Genomic DNA, 20,377 nt, shown 5'->3' with positions numbered 1-20,377 from the left:
TCCAAATAGGATGGGCCCTGGCCCACCCAGGCCCACCCATGGCTACGCCACTGTTGTAAGCCACATTGAGTCTGCAAAGAGGTGGGAAAATGTGGGATACAAATGCAATAAATAATAATAATAGTAGCATATAGAGAGAAGTAATCCCAATGAGGCTGATAAGTCTCCGGGGATGGGATTACAGCTTCTAGTGAGCAATACAGAGTAGGATAAGGGTAGAAGTACACTTAATTATAACTACAGTGGTAAAATTCGTACAGTTTGAAGTAATAGGCACTAAAGATTAGCGCACGCTAAATGCCGCAAAGCTCATTGTATACTTACAAACTGCGTGGCATTTAACGCACATTAATTGGCTAGCGTGTGCTAAATCCATTAGTGCACCTTAGCATAAGGACCCCATTGACACCAGTTCTATCAAGTAGTGTGCATGTATCAGAGCTATTGCAAGTGGTTTGTGAGTATCTGCTAGCAGACAGCTATGGGGCCTTTATACTAAGCCGAGCAAGCGTCTACACACGCCCAACATGTGCCAAAATGGAGTTACCGCCCGGCTACCACATGGCTCTTGTGGTAATTTTATTTTTGGCGCACGTCCAATACGCACATCCGAAAAATAATGTTTATTTTCCGACACACATATCAGACGCGCACCAAAGTGGCATTTGACGGGCATAGGTCATTAGCTCCCGGTTACCACGTGAGAATTTACCGCTAGGTCAATGGCTGGCGCTAAGGTCTCAGATTCAAAATGGACGTGCAGCAACTTTCACTCCATTTTTGGCAAAAAAAATTTTTTTAAGGCTATTTTTTTTACAGCCACGCTGAAACCCGTGCCTACCTACTGCAAGCCAGCTTTCAGCACACCTTAGTAAAAGGACCCCTATATTCTTAACCAAATCAAATGCTCAGCCAGCTCCTTTCAATCACTTGTAAGCATGCATTAACACATACAGAGACTGCTTTATAATTGCAGCATTTTAACTTAAACGGAAATCTCATAGCAAGCTTAACAATATAAGTATCGCGGCTGAAAAAGATGAGAAAAACAGCAGCTACAATACTGTCATTCCCTACTTTATATATATTATTTTCTGTTCCTTATTACAATCATTGCCACAAGAATGGATTCATGGTAAGCTATTTATTCTTCTCATTAGAACTCTCGTCAGAAGAGTGCAGTGTTACAACCAGGATGCCTCATATATTTCGAAGGCGATAACAGTAAAATGTACTGCTATGACCTTTTCAGTGCTCTGTAATTTGATGCATTGATCATTCCCTTTTCTTACTGTTTACAGTCTTTGCAGCATTAGAAGATGTGGTAGAATGGACATCTAATCTAAATACAGAATTTTGAAAAGGTTAAACCAATGTTTAAAAGTTTATAGTCTTTCCTTACAGACAATTCTTTTCATTGAAGCTAATATGACATTTTTTTGATCTTTCAATCAAGATTACATTCAAGGCTGGTAAAAGCTATAAGATTACGAGTCTTGCAGACAAGAGCGTCCTTTCTGATTCTGAACCGTAAGAACCATTTAATGTGCAGATTCGCTGTCATTGCAATTGTCATATAGAAAGTGCAGAGGTTCTCAAACCTGACCTAGAGGACCTCCCCGAGTCACTTTTCAGGATATCTACAATAAATATATGAGAGAAATGTACATTCCATGGAAACAGTGCATGCAAAACTATCCCGTACACATTCTTTGCATATATCCTGAAAGCTTGGTTGGCTCTGGGTTCTCCAGGACAGGTTTGGAAACTTCTGGAGTAATGGGAACTGATGTACAGTGCGGTGCAAATGAGAGTGGATGATTTAAAAATCAGTCTCCGTACCTCCCACTCCGACCCTCCTCAAAAAAACCCAAATGGAAATAGAAATGGATACAAATGTGCACTTATAGATTGCTTCCTTTTAAAAGAGATACTTTGGATGCATTTGTCTTGGTAGCAGCCGTGTCAGTGCAGGAGCAAACCAAGTTGTTTAATGCAACAGTTACTGCAATGACATTGAAAGAGGTCATCAGAGTCAAATCCATTTCTGTAAGACACTCAAGTGGATTTTATTGAAATGCACCTGGAACTTTAATTACCATTTGAACATTATCAGGCTCATTTTCAAAGCACTTAGCCTCCCAAAGTTCCATAGAAACCTATGGAACTTAGCCTCCCAAAGTGCTTTGAAAATATGCCTCATTATATATGTTATCTAAATTATGCATATTTGTATCTATGGTTTCAACTGGTTATGGGCTCCTTTTACTAAGCGGCAGTTTACCGCTCGCTATAATGGAAGTACCGCCAGGTTACCGCGGCAGCCCGGCGGTACTTTCTCCCGTCATTTCCGGTGCTACAAAAATGTATTTATTTTTGTAGCACCGGACTGTATCCGGCAGTAATAAAGGGTCCCATTACCGAACTGCGGCAAAAGGGAGTCCCAGCGCGCATGTAAAACACGTGCTGATGCCAGGGCCGGCCCCCTTTTGCCGCAGCTTAGTAAAGTGGCCCTTTATTATTAACCGCTGCTCTGAGATATTATTGGAACAGTGTACACAGAAGGCAAATCACCTCAGTGTCCCAACTTATAGGATCATTCATCATGAACACACTCAACACTCTATATTTTCAGTACAGGGTCCTGAACTCTGGAATTCTCTTCCCATGCACCTACCTCAGTCCTCCTCCTTAGCACAATTCAAATCTGATCTTAAAACTTTCCTATTTCAAGATACGACCTCTGGAGGAGCCCTGTGACAGGAGCAGCCTTGCCTTTTGTACACCCCCCCCCCCCCCCATCAAAGATTGTAGTTCCTCCCTCTTTACCTATCATATGTCTTCTACTACTACTACTTATTTCTAAAGCGCTACTAGACGTACGCAGCACTGAACACTTGAACATGAAGAGACAGTCCCTGCTCGACAGAGCTTACAATCTAATTAGGACAGACAAACAGGACAAACAAGAGATAAGGGAATATTAAAGTGAAGATGATAAAATAAGGGTTCTGAACAAGTGAATAAGGGTTAGGAGTTAAAAGCAGCATCAAAAATGTGGGCTTTTAGCTTAGATTTGAAGACGCCCAGAGATGGAGCTTGACGTACCGGCTCAGGAAGTCTATTCCAGGCATATGGTGCAGCAAGATAAAAGAAACGGAGTCTGGAGTTAGCAGTGGAGGAGAAGGGTGCAGATAAGAGAGATTTACCCAGTGAACGGAGTTCCCGGGGAGGAATGTAGGGAGAGATGAGAGTGGAGAGGTACTGAGGAGCTGCAGAGTGAATGCACTTATAGGTCGATAAGAGGAGTTTGAACTGGATGCGGAAATGGATAGGAAGCCAGTGAAGTGACTTGAGGAGAGGGCTAATATGAGCAGAACGACGTGGAATATTAGTCATGCAGCAGAAATTTGAACAGATTGAACAGGAGAGAGATGGCTAAGTGGGAGACCTGTGAGAAGCAAGTTGCAATAGTCTAAGCGAGAGGTGATAAGAGTGTGGATGAGGGTTCTGGTAGTGTGCTCAGAAAGGAAAGGGCAAAGTTTGTTTATTTTAGAATGTAAGCAGCCCAGAGAGTATCCACTGTAGGGTGGGATAGAAGATTTTTAATAAACTTGAAACAACAGAGCTTTCTGCACAGAAATGCATACTGTGTAAATTGCCCATCATGTATGAACATCAGTGATTCCCATATAATGGCAGACCTCTAAAATATGTCATACACTATGGTTCTGCTCCCCTTCTCCTCCCTCCAAGTTGCATCTGGGTGCTGCCCCTCTTCCCCTCCCCGAGTCCCATTTCTCTTCCCTCCTGCCCTCCCCCATAGTCCAGCATCTTAGATCTCTCTCCCTCCCCCTCCTTCACCTCTGGGTCCGGTATCTCTCTTTCTCTCAGCCCTCCCTCTCACCACCCTCAATTCAAATTCACGTTCCACTTATTATTTTATATACTGCAAATCATAACAAAAATGTAGCACCTCCCCATCTCACTCAGACCGCTCCCCCTGCCACTCCTCAATCCAGCATCTTCCCATTCCCCCCCCCCCCCCCCAACTACCTCGTACTGTTTTGGAGGGGCCTACCTTTGATTTAATATAGCTGAAGAGGTCCATGCCCGTGCTGCCCGAGCAGTGAAGAAACTCAGTGGCATGCTTCAGCCAACAATGCTGGCACTCCTGCACATGCTCGGTTCATGCTTGTGGAGCCCCTGTAAAGAGCTCGCGGAACCCAGTTTGGGACCCACTGATGTACATACACTTACGTATGTTATGGCCTAGACATGCATAATAGAGTGGAAGAATAGCCTAATGGATAGAGCAGCAGGCTGAGAACCAGGGCAGCCTGGTTGAAGTGCCACTGCAGCTGCTTGTGCCACTGAGCAAGTCACTTTACCCTCCATTTCCTAATGACCCAAACTGATTCTACTAATCCTACTAGCCATCACATATCCAGAAGACAATGATAGTGACCTTGGCTATCTTTCCAACCAAAATTCCATTTGCTTATCCTGTACCCATCCCTCTCTTGCCTCTTCCACCCTTGCCTACACCTCTCCTACTCCTTTACCCCTCTCCTTCTCTACCTAATTTTTTTTTTTTTGTTACATTTGTGCCCCACACTTTCCCACTCATGGCAGGCTCAATGTGGCTTACATATTGTATACAGGTACTTATTTGTACCAGGGGCAATGGAGGGTTAAGTGACTTGCCCAGAGTCACAAGGAGCTGCCTGTGCCTGAAGTGGGAATCAAACTCAGTTCCTCAGGACCAAAGTCCACCACCCTAACCACTAGGCCACTCCTCCACTGTTGCTACTATTTGAGATTCTACATGGAATGTTGCTATTCCACTAGAAGTCGGCCCTTGCAGATCACCAATGTGGCCGCGCAGGCTTCTGCTTCTGTGAGTCTGACGTCCTGCACAACGTCAGACTCACAGAAACAGAAGCCTGCGCAGCCTTCTACATGGAATGTTGCTAGTGGAATAGCAACATTCCATGTAGAATCTCCAGTAGTAGCAACAGAATATCCAATAGTAGCAAGATTCCATGTAGAATCTCCAATAGTATCTATTTTATTTTTGTTACATTTGTACCCCGCGCTTTCCCACTCATGGCAAGCTCAATGCAGCTTACATGGGGCAATGGAGGGTTAAGTGACTTGCCCAGAGTCACAAGGAGCTGCCTGTGCCTGAAGTGGGAATCGAACTCAGTTCCTCAGTTCCCCAGGACCAAAGTCCACCACCCTAACCACTAGGCCACTCCCTATCACTTTTGTTATTCTGTTATATTTAACTTTTATTTTCTCATCAGTATCCTGTAATCTCTATTACTATGTAAGCCGCATTGAGCCTACTTTGAGTGGGAAAGCGCGGGGTACAAATGTAATGTAATAATAATCATTTCATCAGGTACAACATCAGTGGCCTGCAGGCAGTAGATTTAAACTAGCAAACAAACAAACAGTGCATGCATGTTTGGAGAGGCTATTCTGGCGATATGGATGGGTACAGAGTGAACTTGCATCTATACCTTTTGATTTTATATGAGTTTTCATGGAAAAAAAGTACCCCACAAATAGCAAGAACAGCTGATTTCCCACGGGAAACTTTTCTCTTTAAAAATTGATATAACCCCCCCCCCCCCCCCTCTTTTACAAATCTGTGCTGGCGGCTCCCAGTGTGAAAATGCCGACAAAGCCTATTCAAAGTGAATGGGCTGCGTTGGCACTGCTGTGCGGCTTCGTAAAAAGGGGGGGAAATCTGTATGTAAAAAGTTGCCCCCATCTGTTGTTTCATGATGTATCATGTATTGTTTACAACACAATTGAAGCATTTTTATATTGTCGGTATTATAATTATAATCTGTCTCAAGTCTTTTTCTGGGTATGAAGAACAATGAGTCTAATTAAAGTTGAAAAAAGAAACACTAAAATAGGACACATTATGCATCAGACCAACTTTTCTAATTCATATTCCTTTTATATAATGATCACAATTGGAGAGAAGTACATAAATACATAAGCATAAGCACCGCCACGCTGGGAAAAGACCAAAGGTCCATCAAGCCCAGCACTCTGTCTCAGACAGAGGCCAATCCAGGCCCCAAGAACCTGGCAAAAACCCAAAATTTAATAACGATCAAATGTACTTTTCCTTCAGGAATCTGTCCAGACCCCCTTTAAACTCAGCAAGGCCAGCTGCCGTCACTACCTTCTCCGGCAATGAGTTCCAGAGTCTAACCACGCACTGAGTAAACTTTTAGGGCCCTGTTTACTAAGTCGCACTATATGTGCGCTAGCATTTTTAGCGTGTATTAAATGTTAGAGACACCCATAGGAATATATGGATGTCTCTTAGCATTTAGCCTGCGCTAATTGTAGTGCACGCTAAAAATGCTAGCACACCTTAGGGTCCCTTTTACCAAGCTGTGGCAAAAGGGGGCCGGAGCTGGCATCGGCGCGTGTTTCATACGCACGAGGCCCCCTTTTACCTCAGCTGGTAAAAGGAAAGTCAAAATGGCAGCCCAGCCATTTTGTTGGGGGGGGGGGGGCCCTTACTGCTGGTACACTCCGACTTTACAAAAATAAATACATTTTTGTACCATTGGAAAAGATTTATTTATTTTATTTATTATCTCATTGGTACCCCACAGTTTCCCAACAGTGTCAGGCTCAATGTGGCTTACAATGCACCACAGAGGCAGACGCCAATGCAGTAAAATGAAGTTAACACAGCAGAAAACCTACAAGAAATAATGGGGAAGAGTAGGAATGGACGGAAGGAGAAAGCGACTGTGAGGGAAGAGGGAAGGGGGATGTGTCCAAATGTCTCTAGATCGATGCGCTTCCAGCAGTGGAGACACATGAAGAGGCCGTGGGATAAGCACTTCCAAATAACATGGTCTTCAGAGATTTCCTGAAAGTTAGATGATCTGTGATGGTTTTGATGGTCCTCGGCAAAGAATTCCAAAGCTGAGTGCTAATGAAAAAGAAGATGGTGCGCTATGGTTAGGAAGGACCACCAAGTTGCTGCGGTAGCCCGGCAGTACTTCCTGTACTGCCGGGCTAGTAAAAGGAGCCCTTAATTTCTTGAATTAATGTGTATCGGACCAATGAGGCTAGGCCTAACGAAAAAGGATAACTCACTGAACATTAAATTAAACTAAAAAAAATGGTTTAATCAGCTCCTGAGCTCTATCATTGGTGGAGCATTACTGTTGGGAAGCTTAAAGGTTTGAGTGTGGGGGTTGCTGGAGGATGCTGCTCAAAGGTTTACTGGAATGGGGGAGATGGCGCCACAGTGATGGCATGCACTTTTGGGGTGGGAGGTAATGGATGGCAAAGAGGGTGATGGTGGGTGCTGCAGACACTGGGGTTGGTAGTGGTTGGGAGAACCCAGATGTTGGCATTTATAGCTAACCTTACAGCAGAAACTTAGAAATGCCTCAGAACAGGTATAAATTCCATTGTGCTAGTTTTCCAATAACAGATATGGATTCCCTATGTGAAATATGGCATGCACTTTCGTATTGTAAGTCCACAAAGACCACTCTCTCCCTCCCCCTTGACACCTTGCACCGACAAACTTCCCCACATGTGAATAGTCTGTAATCCGAAATGGTGTTTACATGTCCACACATTTAAATGCTACCATTTACACATGGGGGTGTTCCTTAAATAACCGCCAATAGCTCAGGCCCTTTCCAGAACCAGAAGAGAAAGGAATGTAACCCATAGCACCCATGGCTAACATAATTACCAAAATAATAATGTACATTCAAATATTATAACAGAACACCATTAAAAAATGGGATCAATATTTCAACACACAGAATGGATATTCGTTTTAAAAAGACAAAGAAAAGTCACATGTATATTCACCAGTCACTTAAGTTCCAGGGTTTGTATCATCTGCATCGTTTGCATCCTAATGTCCTGAGGTGGCGGTCTGAGATTATTTGCCTAGTTTTATTCAATAGTCTTCATCGGGAAGCCAATAAATTTGTTTTATTGCTGTTCCCATGATATGCATTATCACCTCCTGTATACATAAAAAGCCATATATTTGGGACCTTTATAGTCATTCAATAGCTAATCAGCAATGTGTACTGCAATAAGTGTTCTGGAGACAATGTAGAATGTCACAGACTGAATGTTGATTAACCTTAAAAAAGGCAAATCTATTAGTAATAGGTCACCAGAGTGGCATAAGCACCAACTGTAAACATAAAATACTGCTAGACCAAAACGCAGCATATTTGCAGGCCAGAAGTTCGTTAAAGATTGCCAATAGAGATAATGGGTAAAATCTGGGAACAGCAAACAACATGCAAACACAAAAAATCACTGGATTCTGAATCCTGAAGTTTCTCTTTTTTTTTTTTTTTTTTTTTTGTCCTTGATAAATTAAATAATCATGGAATAGAAATGACTAATTTTGTGAATTAGTGGAGTGGAGTGGAGGAGTGGCCTAGTGGTTAGGGTGGTGGACTTTGGTCCTGGGGAACTGAGGAACTGAGTTTGATTCCCACTTCAGGCACAGGCAGCTCCTTGTGACTCTGGGCAAGTCACTTAACCCTCCATTGCCCCATGTAAGCCGCATTGAGCCTGCCATGAGTGGGAAAGTGCGGGGTACAAATGTAACAAAAATAAAATAGATACTATTGGAGATTCTACATGGAATGTTGCTATTCCACTAGCAACATTCCATGTAGAAGGCTGCGAAGGCTTCTGTTTCTGTGAGTCTGACGTCCTGCACGTACGTGCAGGACGTCAGACTCGCAGAAGCCTGCGCGGCCACATTGGTGATCTGCAAGGGCCGACTTCTACATGGAATGTTGCTAGTGGAATAGCAACATTCCATGTAGAATCTCAAATAGTAGCAACAGTGGAGGAGTGGCCTAGTGGTTAGGGTGGTGGACTTTGGTCCTGAGGAACTGAGTTCAATTCCCACTTCAGGCACAGGCAGCTCCTTGTGACTCTGGGCAAGTCACTTAACCCTCCATTGCCCCATGTAAGCCGCATTGAGCCTGCCATGAGTGGGAAAGCGTGGGGTACAAATGTAACAACAACAACAAAAAAATTCATCTTCTAGCATTGTTTTAGAAAACTATGTACAAAATTAATTAGAGGTACTTTAATCTAGGAACAGATTTATTTCAAAGAACAGAATAGGAACAATGGTTTTTTTTTCTGCAACAAATGCAGTTCTTTTTATAGGATGGATAATAATTATACCAGACTGTTGCAAAGTAGATTGCTTCCACAACCCAAAAATGCAGAGGGGGAGAAAACACACAGAGACACAAAACAGTAGACCACTTTCAACAGGGTACATTGTACTAAGAAAAACAGGAAATGTGGGCCCAAGAAGAAGCGAAAGCAGAAGTTGCAGTGTCAGCAAATAGTAACCCAAAGAAATGCATAACGGAGAAATGTGGCAGTAAAGTGGGAAATACAAGTGAGAGTAACTGATGACAGAGAAAGTGACCTGGGTGTGGATCTATATGGAAATATTTTTGGTTCATTATTTGGATCTTTTGTTCATTCATTTTTATTTAAGTCAGTGGGACAAGTAATTTTGCTACCTTCGCACCAGGCAGGCAAGTCACCAGGAGATCCTCACGTCCACCAGCCACCCAGATATCTATATGCCTAATGATCAAATCACCAACTACAACAGCTATCCTAACCTTTCCCTCCCGGTTATCACTTTGAGACATATCCTCGGTGTGAGAGGATAGTGCATTCCCTGGTGGGCAGGTCCTGGCTACAGGAGTACTTCCTGCTTCACCAGGGTGATGCTCTCCTTCTAGGAGACCTCCCTCCTCCAAGGTAGCACAGGGGCTAAAAGACTGGAGGTGGTACTTATCTACAACACCCCTGTAGGTCTCCTCTATGTACTTCTCTGTCTCCCTCAGCTCCACCAAGTCTGCTACTCTAGCTTCAAGAGAACGGACACGTTCTCTGAGATCTAGGAGCTCTTTGCATTGGGCACACACATATGACATCTCACCAACTGGAATAATCATACATGTGACACTCAATGCAAAAGCCTGGATAGCACCCCTCTCGCTGCTGGACTGCTGACTCCATCTTAGTGTTTTTGAGTTTTTTAATAATTTAAAACTTGCTACAGTATTAAGGATATTAGCCTAATATAAAAGTGTATTTTAGTTTATACAGTATATTGTATGATTTATTTAGTGTTTCCTTCTTAGATGGTAATGAAATGTATTTAAAACTCCTTGTTTGTTACCCTAATTATAATAACTGACTATAAATGAAGAGTTGTCCTAGGGGTGGGCAGGAAGACTAAACTAGATCCTGCAGTGCCTGCTAGATTCTATCTGTTAATGCTGTGATACAAATCTTTTAAAACTAAGTGGAATGACTATGGAGATTAGTTGATAAAATTTGCTTTTTTATATTTTTATTTTGCCTATCACTAACCTACAATTCCTCCTTTAAATCCCAATCTTTAAGTTCCCAAAGCACAAAGCAAAATATCGTTCACTTACCAGAGAAACGTCCTCTTTTAAATACGCTGATTGGCTTGGTGCGCCAATTAAGTTACACACATTGTTATAGAACACAAATGGATTTTGGCATGAATCTCTAGGTGCGCTATATAGAATCCGGCAGATTATCCGTAATATTTTTTACATCTATATGTCTTTGGAAAATATGATGGAAATAAGTGTCTTCTTGACCTCCAAACCTAGGCAACCTATTATAAATTATCTTCTACATGGATGACAGCTGAATGTCACCCCTATACAAATTTGAGCCACCAGTGGTAACTGCATTCTACATAGATTCAATGTCATCACCTATCCTTATAGTAGACCTAAATATAAATATTTATTTATATAGCACAATTAACATTTAAAGAAATATGGTGACTATTGAGATACTAAATCTACAAGTTTTCGCATCCTGTTCAAACTTCTTCTACTAACCTATAAATGTATTCACTCTGCTGCTCCCCAGTATCTCTCCACACTCGTCCTTCCCTACACCCCTTCCTGTGCACTCTGCTCCATGGATAAATCCTTATCTGTTCCCTTCTCCACTACTGCCAACTCCAGACTCCGCGCCTTTTGTCTCACTGCACCCTACGCCTGGAATAAACTTCCTGAGCCCCTACGTCTTGCCCCATCCTTGGCCACCTTTAAATCTAGACTGAAAGCCCACCTCTTTAACATTGCTTTTGACTCGTAACCACTTGTAACCCTCGCCTCCACCTACCCTCCTCTCTTCCTTCCCGTTCACACTGACTGATTTGATTTGCTTACTTTATTTATTTTTTGTCTATTAGATTGTAAGCTCTTTGAGCAGGGACTGTCTTTCTTCTATGTTTGTGCAGCGCTGCGTATGCTTTGTAGCACTATAGAAATGCTAAATAGTAGTAGTAGTAGTATTATTGCAGGAGCATTTTCAGGTTTTATAAGTAGCAGAAGGGTCATGCCATAAGCACAACGTTGCATAAACTCTCTTGAAACCTGGCTGTAACATATGGCCGTAACATGCTTCCACTAGCTTGAAAAGTTTCACAATAAAGGAAGAAATGTCCATTCAGAAGGGCAGTGATAAAGCCAATTGTGTTTGCTAGGCTCCTTAATGTCTAGCTGAGATACTCTATTTTAGTAATTTAAAAAATCTTTGTGATAGATTTACAGTCAAATAAGTACTTTTCATGATTCCATTGCAGCCATTAGTAAATCAACAACCTGCTTCTAACATAATAATGGCCACAGCATTATTTGGATAGAAAAGGATTCAGTTTCAGATCAATAAATATTATTTTTTCAACCCAATTGCTGGATGTTTACTGGACAAAAGGAGATCATATTTTAAGCTGCACAGGTATTTTGCCTAGTGAAAAATCAAGAATTCGCTGTAGTACCAATTAAAAATCCATTTCTCTTGGTCTCTGTTTCACATGGGTTTGCACTCAGGGGGTCCTTGATTGGGAGCAATATGCTAAGGAGATGTGATCTGTAGGGGAGGAACGCCACTAGCCTGTTTATGGTATGGCCTGAGAGCACTGGGCTGCACATTTAAGGCCCAATGCTTCCATCATGTTAAAATAACCCCAACATTTTACCATGATTTCATGATCATAACACAACTTGTGGTGCAGACCCAGTGCACACCACAAATTGGGTTTTACACAGTAATGAGCTGCTTTGCGTGCATTTGAATGTTTTGCATCTCATTACTATGTAACCCGTACTGACCTAAATATTACCATGGCAGAGCAATACAAGGGCAATTAATGAGACTTAAAGCTATAACACAGCTTAATAACTTCTCCCTTACATGTGTATGTGATCTATAGATGTAAATGCCATTATTTCAAATGGAGATACTTCTAAAATCACCTCCCTTGAAATATAAATCTAGTTCAAATATTTAGTAGACTGCGTGTAGCTTTAAATAACAATAATATTATCCCCTTAGTATTCAACCAAAGCCAGATTAAGGCATAGGCAAACTAGGCATGTGCCTTGGGCCAATACGTTTAAGCGGAGGGGAGGCTGTAAAATGTCTTCAGGATTCAGGAGGCTAGGATTACCAACTGTCTGGATTTTTCTCAGGATTCTAAACATTTGTAAGTTACCTGACTCAAATCCAGAAGGAAGGCTAAGTGAATGTATGTTTTTCATACTATTTATTTATTTATATCCCACATTTTCACACCTCTTTCAGGCTCAATGTGGCTTACAATACATCATGGATAGTGGAAATATATAAGAGAATAGACATTTAGTGTTACAGAAAGATCTTGGGCAACAAGATAATGATAAAACATAATATATGAATAAACAAGCAGATATCGTTAGATAGTTCTGAATATATGGGGGGGGGGGGGGGGTTGTGTATATTCACATTGGTTGGTCTTTGTAGTATGCCTTGTTAAAGAGATGGGTCTTCAGTAGTTTGCGAAAGTTCGTAGATCATTTTTAAGTTGCGCGGCAGTGTGTTCCATAACTGTGTGCTCAAGTAGGTAAAGTTTGACGCGTAAATTAATTTGTATTTTAGACCTTTGCAGTTAGGGAAGTGCAGATCAAGGAATTTGCGGGATGATCTTTTGGCATTCCTGGGTGGTAAGTCTATCAGGTCTGACATGTAGGCTGGTGCTTCTCCGTGAATGATTTTGTGAACTAGGGAGCAGATTTTGAACGTGATGCGTTCTTTAAGTGGGAGCTAGTGTAATTTTTCTCGTAGGGGCTTAGCACTTTCAATACAGTTCTTCAATATTATTATTATTTATTGCATTTGTATCCCACATTTTCCCACCTATTTGCAGGCTCAATGTGGCTTACATAATGCCGTAATGGCGATTGCCATTTCCGGATTGAGAAATACAAAATGGTTGTTAAGTGACAGAGTAGATTAAGCAATCAAGTGTAGCGAGTTCCTTTCTGGCATGAGAATTAGAGTGGTGTTGCTATGGAGTTCATGAGTGACAGGGAAAATTAAGCAATCAAGTGTAGAGAGTTCATCCTGGAATGAGAAGTAGGGAGGTATATCGATAAAGTTAATTAGTGCCAAAGTAAAGTTAAGCATTCCAGTGTCGAGAGTTCGGTTTTGTCCAGTTCTGGTATAGGTTTCCTTGTCTGGTATTTAGGATGGATCATTGAGGTATGCCTTTTCGAACAAGTTGGTTTTTAATAACTTTCGGAAGTTTGTTAGGTCGTGTATTGTTTTGATGGCAGTCGGCAGGGCATTCCATAATTGTGCACTTATGTAGGAGAAGCTGGATGCGCATGTTGATTTATATTTTAATCCTTTGCAGCTAGGGTAGTGAAGATTCAGGAACGTGCGTGCTGATCTTTTTGCGTTTCTGGTTGGTAAGTCTACGAGGCCTGTCATGTAGACCAGGGCTTCACCGTGAATGATTTTATGAACCAGGGTACAGATTTTGAACGCAATACACTCTTTAAGCGAGAGTCAGTGTAGCTTTTCTCTTAGGGGTTTGGCACGTTCGTATTTCGTTTTGTCAAATATGAGTCCACCACCCTAACCACTAGGCCACTCCTCCACTGTTGCTACTATTGGAGATTCTACATGGAATGTTGCTATTCCATTAGCAACATTCCATGTAGAAGTCGGCCCTTGCAGATCACCAATGTGGCCGCGCAGGCTTCTGCGAGTCTGACGTCCTGCACTACAGAAACAGAAGCCTGCGCAGCCTTCTACATGGAATGTTGCTAGTGGAATAGCAACATTCCATGTAGAATCTCCAATAGTAGCAACATTCCATGTAGAATCTCCAATAGTATCTATTTTATTTTTGTTACATTTGTACCCCGCGCTTTCCCACTCACGGCAGGCTCAATGCGGCTTACATGGGGCAATGGAGGGTTAAGTGACTTGCCCAGAGTCACAAGGAGCTGCCTGTGCCTGAAGTGGGAATCGAACTCAGTTCTTCAGTTCCCCAGGACTAAAGTCCACCACCTTAACCACTAGGCCACTCCTCCACTGTTGCTACTATTTGAGATTCTACATGGAATGTTGCTATTCCACTAGCAACATTCCATGTAGAAGTCAGCCCTTACACACGCGCAGGCTTCTACATGGAATGTTGCTATTCCACTAGAAGTCGGCCCTTGCAGATCACCAATGTGGCCACGCAGGCTTCTGCGAGTCTGACGTCCTGCACTACAGAAACAGAAGCCTGCGCAGCCTTCTACATGGAATGTTGCTAGTGGAATAGCAACATTCCATGTAGAATCTCCAATAGTAGCAACATTCCATGTAGAATCTCCAATAGTATCTATTTTATTTTTGTTACATTTGTACCCCGCGCTTTCCCACTCATGGCAGGCTCAATGCGGCTTACATGGGGCAATGGAGGGTTAAGTGACTTGCCCAGAGTCACAAGGAGCTGCCTGTGCATGTACCTCTCCCTCCTTTATCTCTCTGTCTCTTACTTTATATTTTTCTTTTTGTATGCACACTTTTGTATAATTGTTTAGTCACTTACCCTCCTGTTTACTAAGCCATGAATGGGCTGTGTCGGCATTAGTGCATTGCAGCCGCTAGTGTAGCATAGTAAACGGGGGGGGGGGGGGGGGGGGAGGAGGTAGCTTTTTTCTCTTCCCAAGACTTTCTTGTATCATTGGGCGCCTGCGCTTTTCTCCAACCACGAGATCTTCTGGCAGGACACCTATTAGCCTAACTGTACAAAATCAAATAAAGGAAAACCCTAGCCCCTTAATCTTTTTAGTCAAGATCTCTGTCTGGGAATTTTCTGAAGGGACTGTAGTGGCCTTGCTAACTAAATGAAATTAAATTTTAGTTTATTAAGACAATCTGCCTAAGCTTTTAAACATTTCTTTAAGCTGAAGAAGAGCATAAGGTTTATCCTTGACAGTGCAATCATCTCACCAGTGCAGCCTTTTCACTTCTGACGCTCAGAATTACCTTAGAGCTTACACTCACTTATTCAACCAGCTTCAGTTTCATTAGCTTATCCCTTTAAATTACTCTGCAGTCACACAACGTGCAGCTTTCAGCTTAAATCACACAAACTCTCAGTTCAGAAGCATTTCTCCACACTCATTTAGTTATAGACATCACTCTCAGACACCTTTACAATCTCTACCCAAGGCATATTACCAGCACTTTCAGCTTTCCTTATAGGCAATCTCGTTAACCTCTCACTCAACCACTTCTAGTCACTTTCCAAAACCCACACAACCACTCTTTTAAATCTATTTGCAGAGAAACAGCTAAATAGGTCTATTCTCCATCAGTTCTTCAGCTCTTCTCAAAACTGCCACAAAAGCTGTTTCCCTAGTAACAGTGACTCAGATGATATCACCACTCTTGTGTCTGTGCAAGAATTCCAGCTACCAGCTCCCTACCATCAGCCGCCACTAACTCTGTTCAGCACATCTCTATCTGCTGCCCATGAACTGACTGCCCAGCAGTGGCGTAGCCAGACCTGACATTTTGGGTGGACCCAGAGCTAATATGGGTGGGCACTATATATATATATATATATATATATATATATATATATATATATATATATATATATTGGAACCAGGTACCTCTCTTTTGCAGCCAAGGATAGAACAATCTCCTCCAGCCACAGGCTCCCGGCATAATGAAGAAATAGATGCCCACCAATAACTTCAATCTTAAGGACTTTTATTCCATGCAGGTTTCTAGTACACAGTTCCAACAGCAGCATAGCACATACCAGGATTCAATACAGGCTTACAGGCTCCAGTCTGGGCTCTTTATCCAGTGCACAATAAACAGTAATTCAATTCCCAAGACAAACAGTTCTTTCAGTTCATCATCACAGTTCAGTCACCAAGCAGCAGTTTCTACCTTCTATCCTCTTTACCTTCAGGAGAGTTCAATATTTTAGGGACTCCTTCTACCCAAGGGTTTTCCCCTGCATCAGCTTCACAGTGAATTAAATACTTTTAGGACTTCCTCTCTTCCAAGGAATCTCAGCCTGCTTCAGTACTTTAGGGACCTCCCTGCCCAAGGATTTTCAGCCTGCAAATACTTCTCTCCTTCTGCTTCTCTCTCCTGAACTGAATTTCTGGGACTCCTTCCCACCTGCCTAATCAATCCCTGGCTTCAGCTACCACCACCAATCATTCTCCTTCCATTAGCTTCCCCACACCTAAACCAGCTGAGTTAAGCGTTAGACTAATGAGACCAATGATGAGCTCCTGCACACAGGGTTTCCTAACTCTCTTTCCGCCTAGTGACAGCCACTCTGCACAACCTGCCAGCTTACACCCATGTCTTCCCTGATTGCAGCTAGGAGTCCAGTCCGGGTTCTTCATCTCCACCTCTGGTTCCTTGCCTGCAATGCCTTCTGGGACTTGTATTTCAGACTGAAACTGCCTTAACCCAACTATCCTGGAGGTGACTTTATCACAATATACATAGATAGATAGATAGATAGATAGATAGATAGATAGATAGATAGATAGATAGATAGATAGATAGATATAGAGAGAGAGACATGAGTAGTGTTTCTTGGGATACTACAAAATAATGCCTTAGAATGCACTTGATGATGGATTTCTAAGTATTCTGCCCAACAGCTGCCCTGCATCAACATAAACCACTTACTTAATGTGAAAAAAAGAAATAGTCCACCCAGAGAAAACTGTCAGCGCCTACACTTTTTTTAAATTTTAAACTGCAGAGACCATCCCCACCCAAAGACCCACCAAAATGAGAGAAAGACAACTTTTTTTTAATTAAGCTAGCTTGGCACTATTAAAATTTATTGTTGTGGAATTTTTAGGTAGGGATGGGCTCCTCATTGCCCTAGAGCGACACTGGCAGTGAAATGTCTACCCTCCCCCCCATCCACAAGCCCACCAGACCACAGCCATAATTTTGATTACAAAAGAGTAATCAAAATGCTGGCAAGTCATGGTGGTGGGCTTCTGGGTGGGGGTGGGCTCTTCACTGCAGGGCAAAAAAAAAAGGTATATTTTAATAATTAAATATATACATTTTTTGCCCTAGGCAGTGAAGTGCTTACCACCCCACCCAGGCCCCAGCTAGCTTAATTAAAAAAAAAAATTAAAAGATGATGTTAAAATTATATGATGTAAAAAAAAAAGCATTTACAATTTTATTACCTGCTGCTGGGCTGGGCTGGCGGCTGCTGCTTGGCAGTAAAGTTACTCGATTCTGGATGGAATGATCTAGATTCCAAGTTCTTTCCCGATAAATTCCCACGTTTCAGGGCAGGGCCAGGCTGAGGCTCGCACTAATCAATAGTCGACCCCCTGCGTGCCGTGCGTGCACATGCAGCTATGGCCTCAGATGCCACGAGTGACAAGCGAGCCGACGACGGAGCCGAGCGCAGCGAGAGCAAGGCTGAGCACGCACGCCGCCGCGCACAGCCATGTCCGCGTAGGAGGGATGGAAAAGGAAAACAACTACGACGCGCCTGGACAGATCAGCTGAGCCTTCCCTGAGCGGTGCCTCCGACGTGGTAGTACGCTTACGCTAGCTAGGCTGCTCCGCTGCTGCAGTCAGTGAGTATGATGTTATGTGCGCTTGCTTGGGTGGTGTGGTGGGCGGGCCTGAGCCGAAATCGGGCTAGAAGGAAGGAACCTCCTGGAGAGATCAGCTGAGCCAGAGCGCGAGCGGGTGCCATCTCTGCCGTACGCTAGGCTGCTGCTGCTGCAGTGTGCGAGCGCTTGGGTGGGCACCCGTAGCTACGCCCCTGCTGCCCAGGACTAAGATGCCCAATGGGGTTGCCAAATCCTCTCTTTCCTGGTAAGCCATTTTTTAACTAAAATTTTCCAACCCTGTTTACACATTCTTGGAATCTCTGGTTTATTATCAGAGGCAGTAGAATGAGAAAATGACTTGCCCAGGTTCCCTGGCTCTCAGCCCACTGCTGTAGAGCTGCCAAGTTAGCCAGCTCCAGGAGAGAGACTTTTTGGCCAGTCCTGTTTTTAAATTTAAATCCTAAGTCACGGTCCTATTTGTAGTCTCCGATACCACCAATTGAAATCAGCACTTGGGCTCCCATAATGTACTAGGATAGGGTTGCAGAAATCCAGGACTGGCTCAGAATTTCCCTCCTGGACTGGGTAACTTGACAGCTTCTCCATCTCTACCCATTCAGCCTCTCCATTCAAAGCATGTCCTTGCATAGTCCCCATGCTCACTGACAAACTATTACTGCAATCATACCCATAGCTAGGCTCTGTCCGTTTCCCTGCTACTTCTAGAGCGCTGAAATGATGGTGCGGGAGGGGGTCCCTGGTAGGGAGGGCCCACAAATATACTTTTGCCTAGGGGCCAATATAGTGTTAATCCAGTCCTATATTCAACCCACAGTGCTGTGCACTTTTTTTTTTTTAATGCCAGCTGCCACGTTTTTAATGCTGCTGAAAACCCACAGCTGACCCCAGAGAGCAGCGCTAATCCGGACAGGAGCTGTTTCTACCTGGATAAGTGACGCTGTCTATCGCCCCCGTACATCTTTTGCAGTCAAACTAAGATAGACAGTGGATTACAAACCACAATTCTCCAAGGTTTGGCACTGGCCAGAATGCAAATGTTTCCTTATGCCTCGTTCATTTCCATTGCCTCTTCTATTTTCAACTGGAAAAATACGAATGTGGCATACGAGATTTCTAGTTCCTGAAAATGCCATGGTTACAAGATCAGTTACAAATCTTTCAGTTTCATTTTAAGAGATCAGATTTTTAGGAGAATTGTTGTTTTATTTCTTTCAAAGCAAAGCAGCATCCTCTTTTGTGTAGCATCTCAAAACAAAGCCCAGTGAAAATAATACCAATTTTCTTTTGTAAAAATGATACCAAATTACTATAATGTCACAGGCTGGCTTGTCATCATTGACCACTCAGAGTATACAAACAACCTATGGAAAAGTGCTGTTTCCATCATGAAGCCTTCTGTTGTATTCTGTGGTGTGTTTAATCATTCAAGTTTAAAGGCAGTGCATTTCATCTTTCTGCCATTTCTTTCTAAGTACAGAAGAAAATGGAGCAGACAGCTTTAATAACTTTACGTACAGCAGGGGAGCCAGGCAATGGCAGGAAAAGCAATCTAAAATTCAGCACCTTAAGTGCCTGGAGCACAAAGGACTAAGGTGCTACAACTTAATATCTTTGCGAAACCGTAGTTTCTACTCCAAATACGGGAAAGGCATGCGACGTGATGTTGTACTGTGTGTATTGTTGTTAGGAAGAAAATCCTTGGTATATTTTTCCAGCATGGGGTGACAAAAATACTAGGACTAGGGGGCACGCAATGAAGCTAGAAAGTAGTACATTTAAAACGAATCGGAGAAAATATTTCTTCACTCAACATGTAATTAAACTCTGGAATTCGTTGCCAGAGAATGTAGTAAAAGCGGTTGGCTTAGCGGGGTTTAAAAAGGGTTTGGATGGCCTCCTAGGGGAGAAGTCCACTGCTTTATTAAAATGGACTTGGGGAGAGTCCACTGCTTATTTCTAGAATAAGCAGCATAAAATGCATTGTACTGTTTTGGGATCTTGCCAGGTACTTGTGACCTGGATTCGCCACTGTTGGAAACAGGATGCTGGGTTTGCTGGACCTTCAGTCTGTCCCAGTATGGCAATACTTATGATGTATTTAAATTATTACATGATGATATAAGAACATAATTGCCATATTGGGTCAAACCGATGGTCCGTCTAGCCCACTATCCTGCTTCCAGCAGTGACCAATTCAGATCACAAGCACCTGGTAAACAGTAGCAAGATTCCATGCTACCGACCTCAGGAAAAACTAGTAGCTTTCCCTATGTTTACCTTAATAGCAGTTTATGGACTTTTCCTCCAGGAACTTCTTCAAATCTTTTTTAAACCCAGATACA

Source organism: Microcaecilia unicolor, chromosome 7 (genome assembly GCF_901765095.1).
Source record: "Microcaecilia unicolor chromosome 7, aMicUni1.1, whole genome shotgun sequence".
Taxonomy (NCBI): Eukaryota; Metazoa; Chordata; class Amphibia; order Gymnophiona; family Siphonopidae; genus Microcaecilia; species Microcaecilia unicolor.
Note: the sequence above shows the minus strand (reverse complement) of the source record.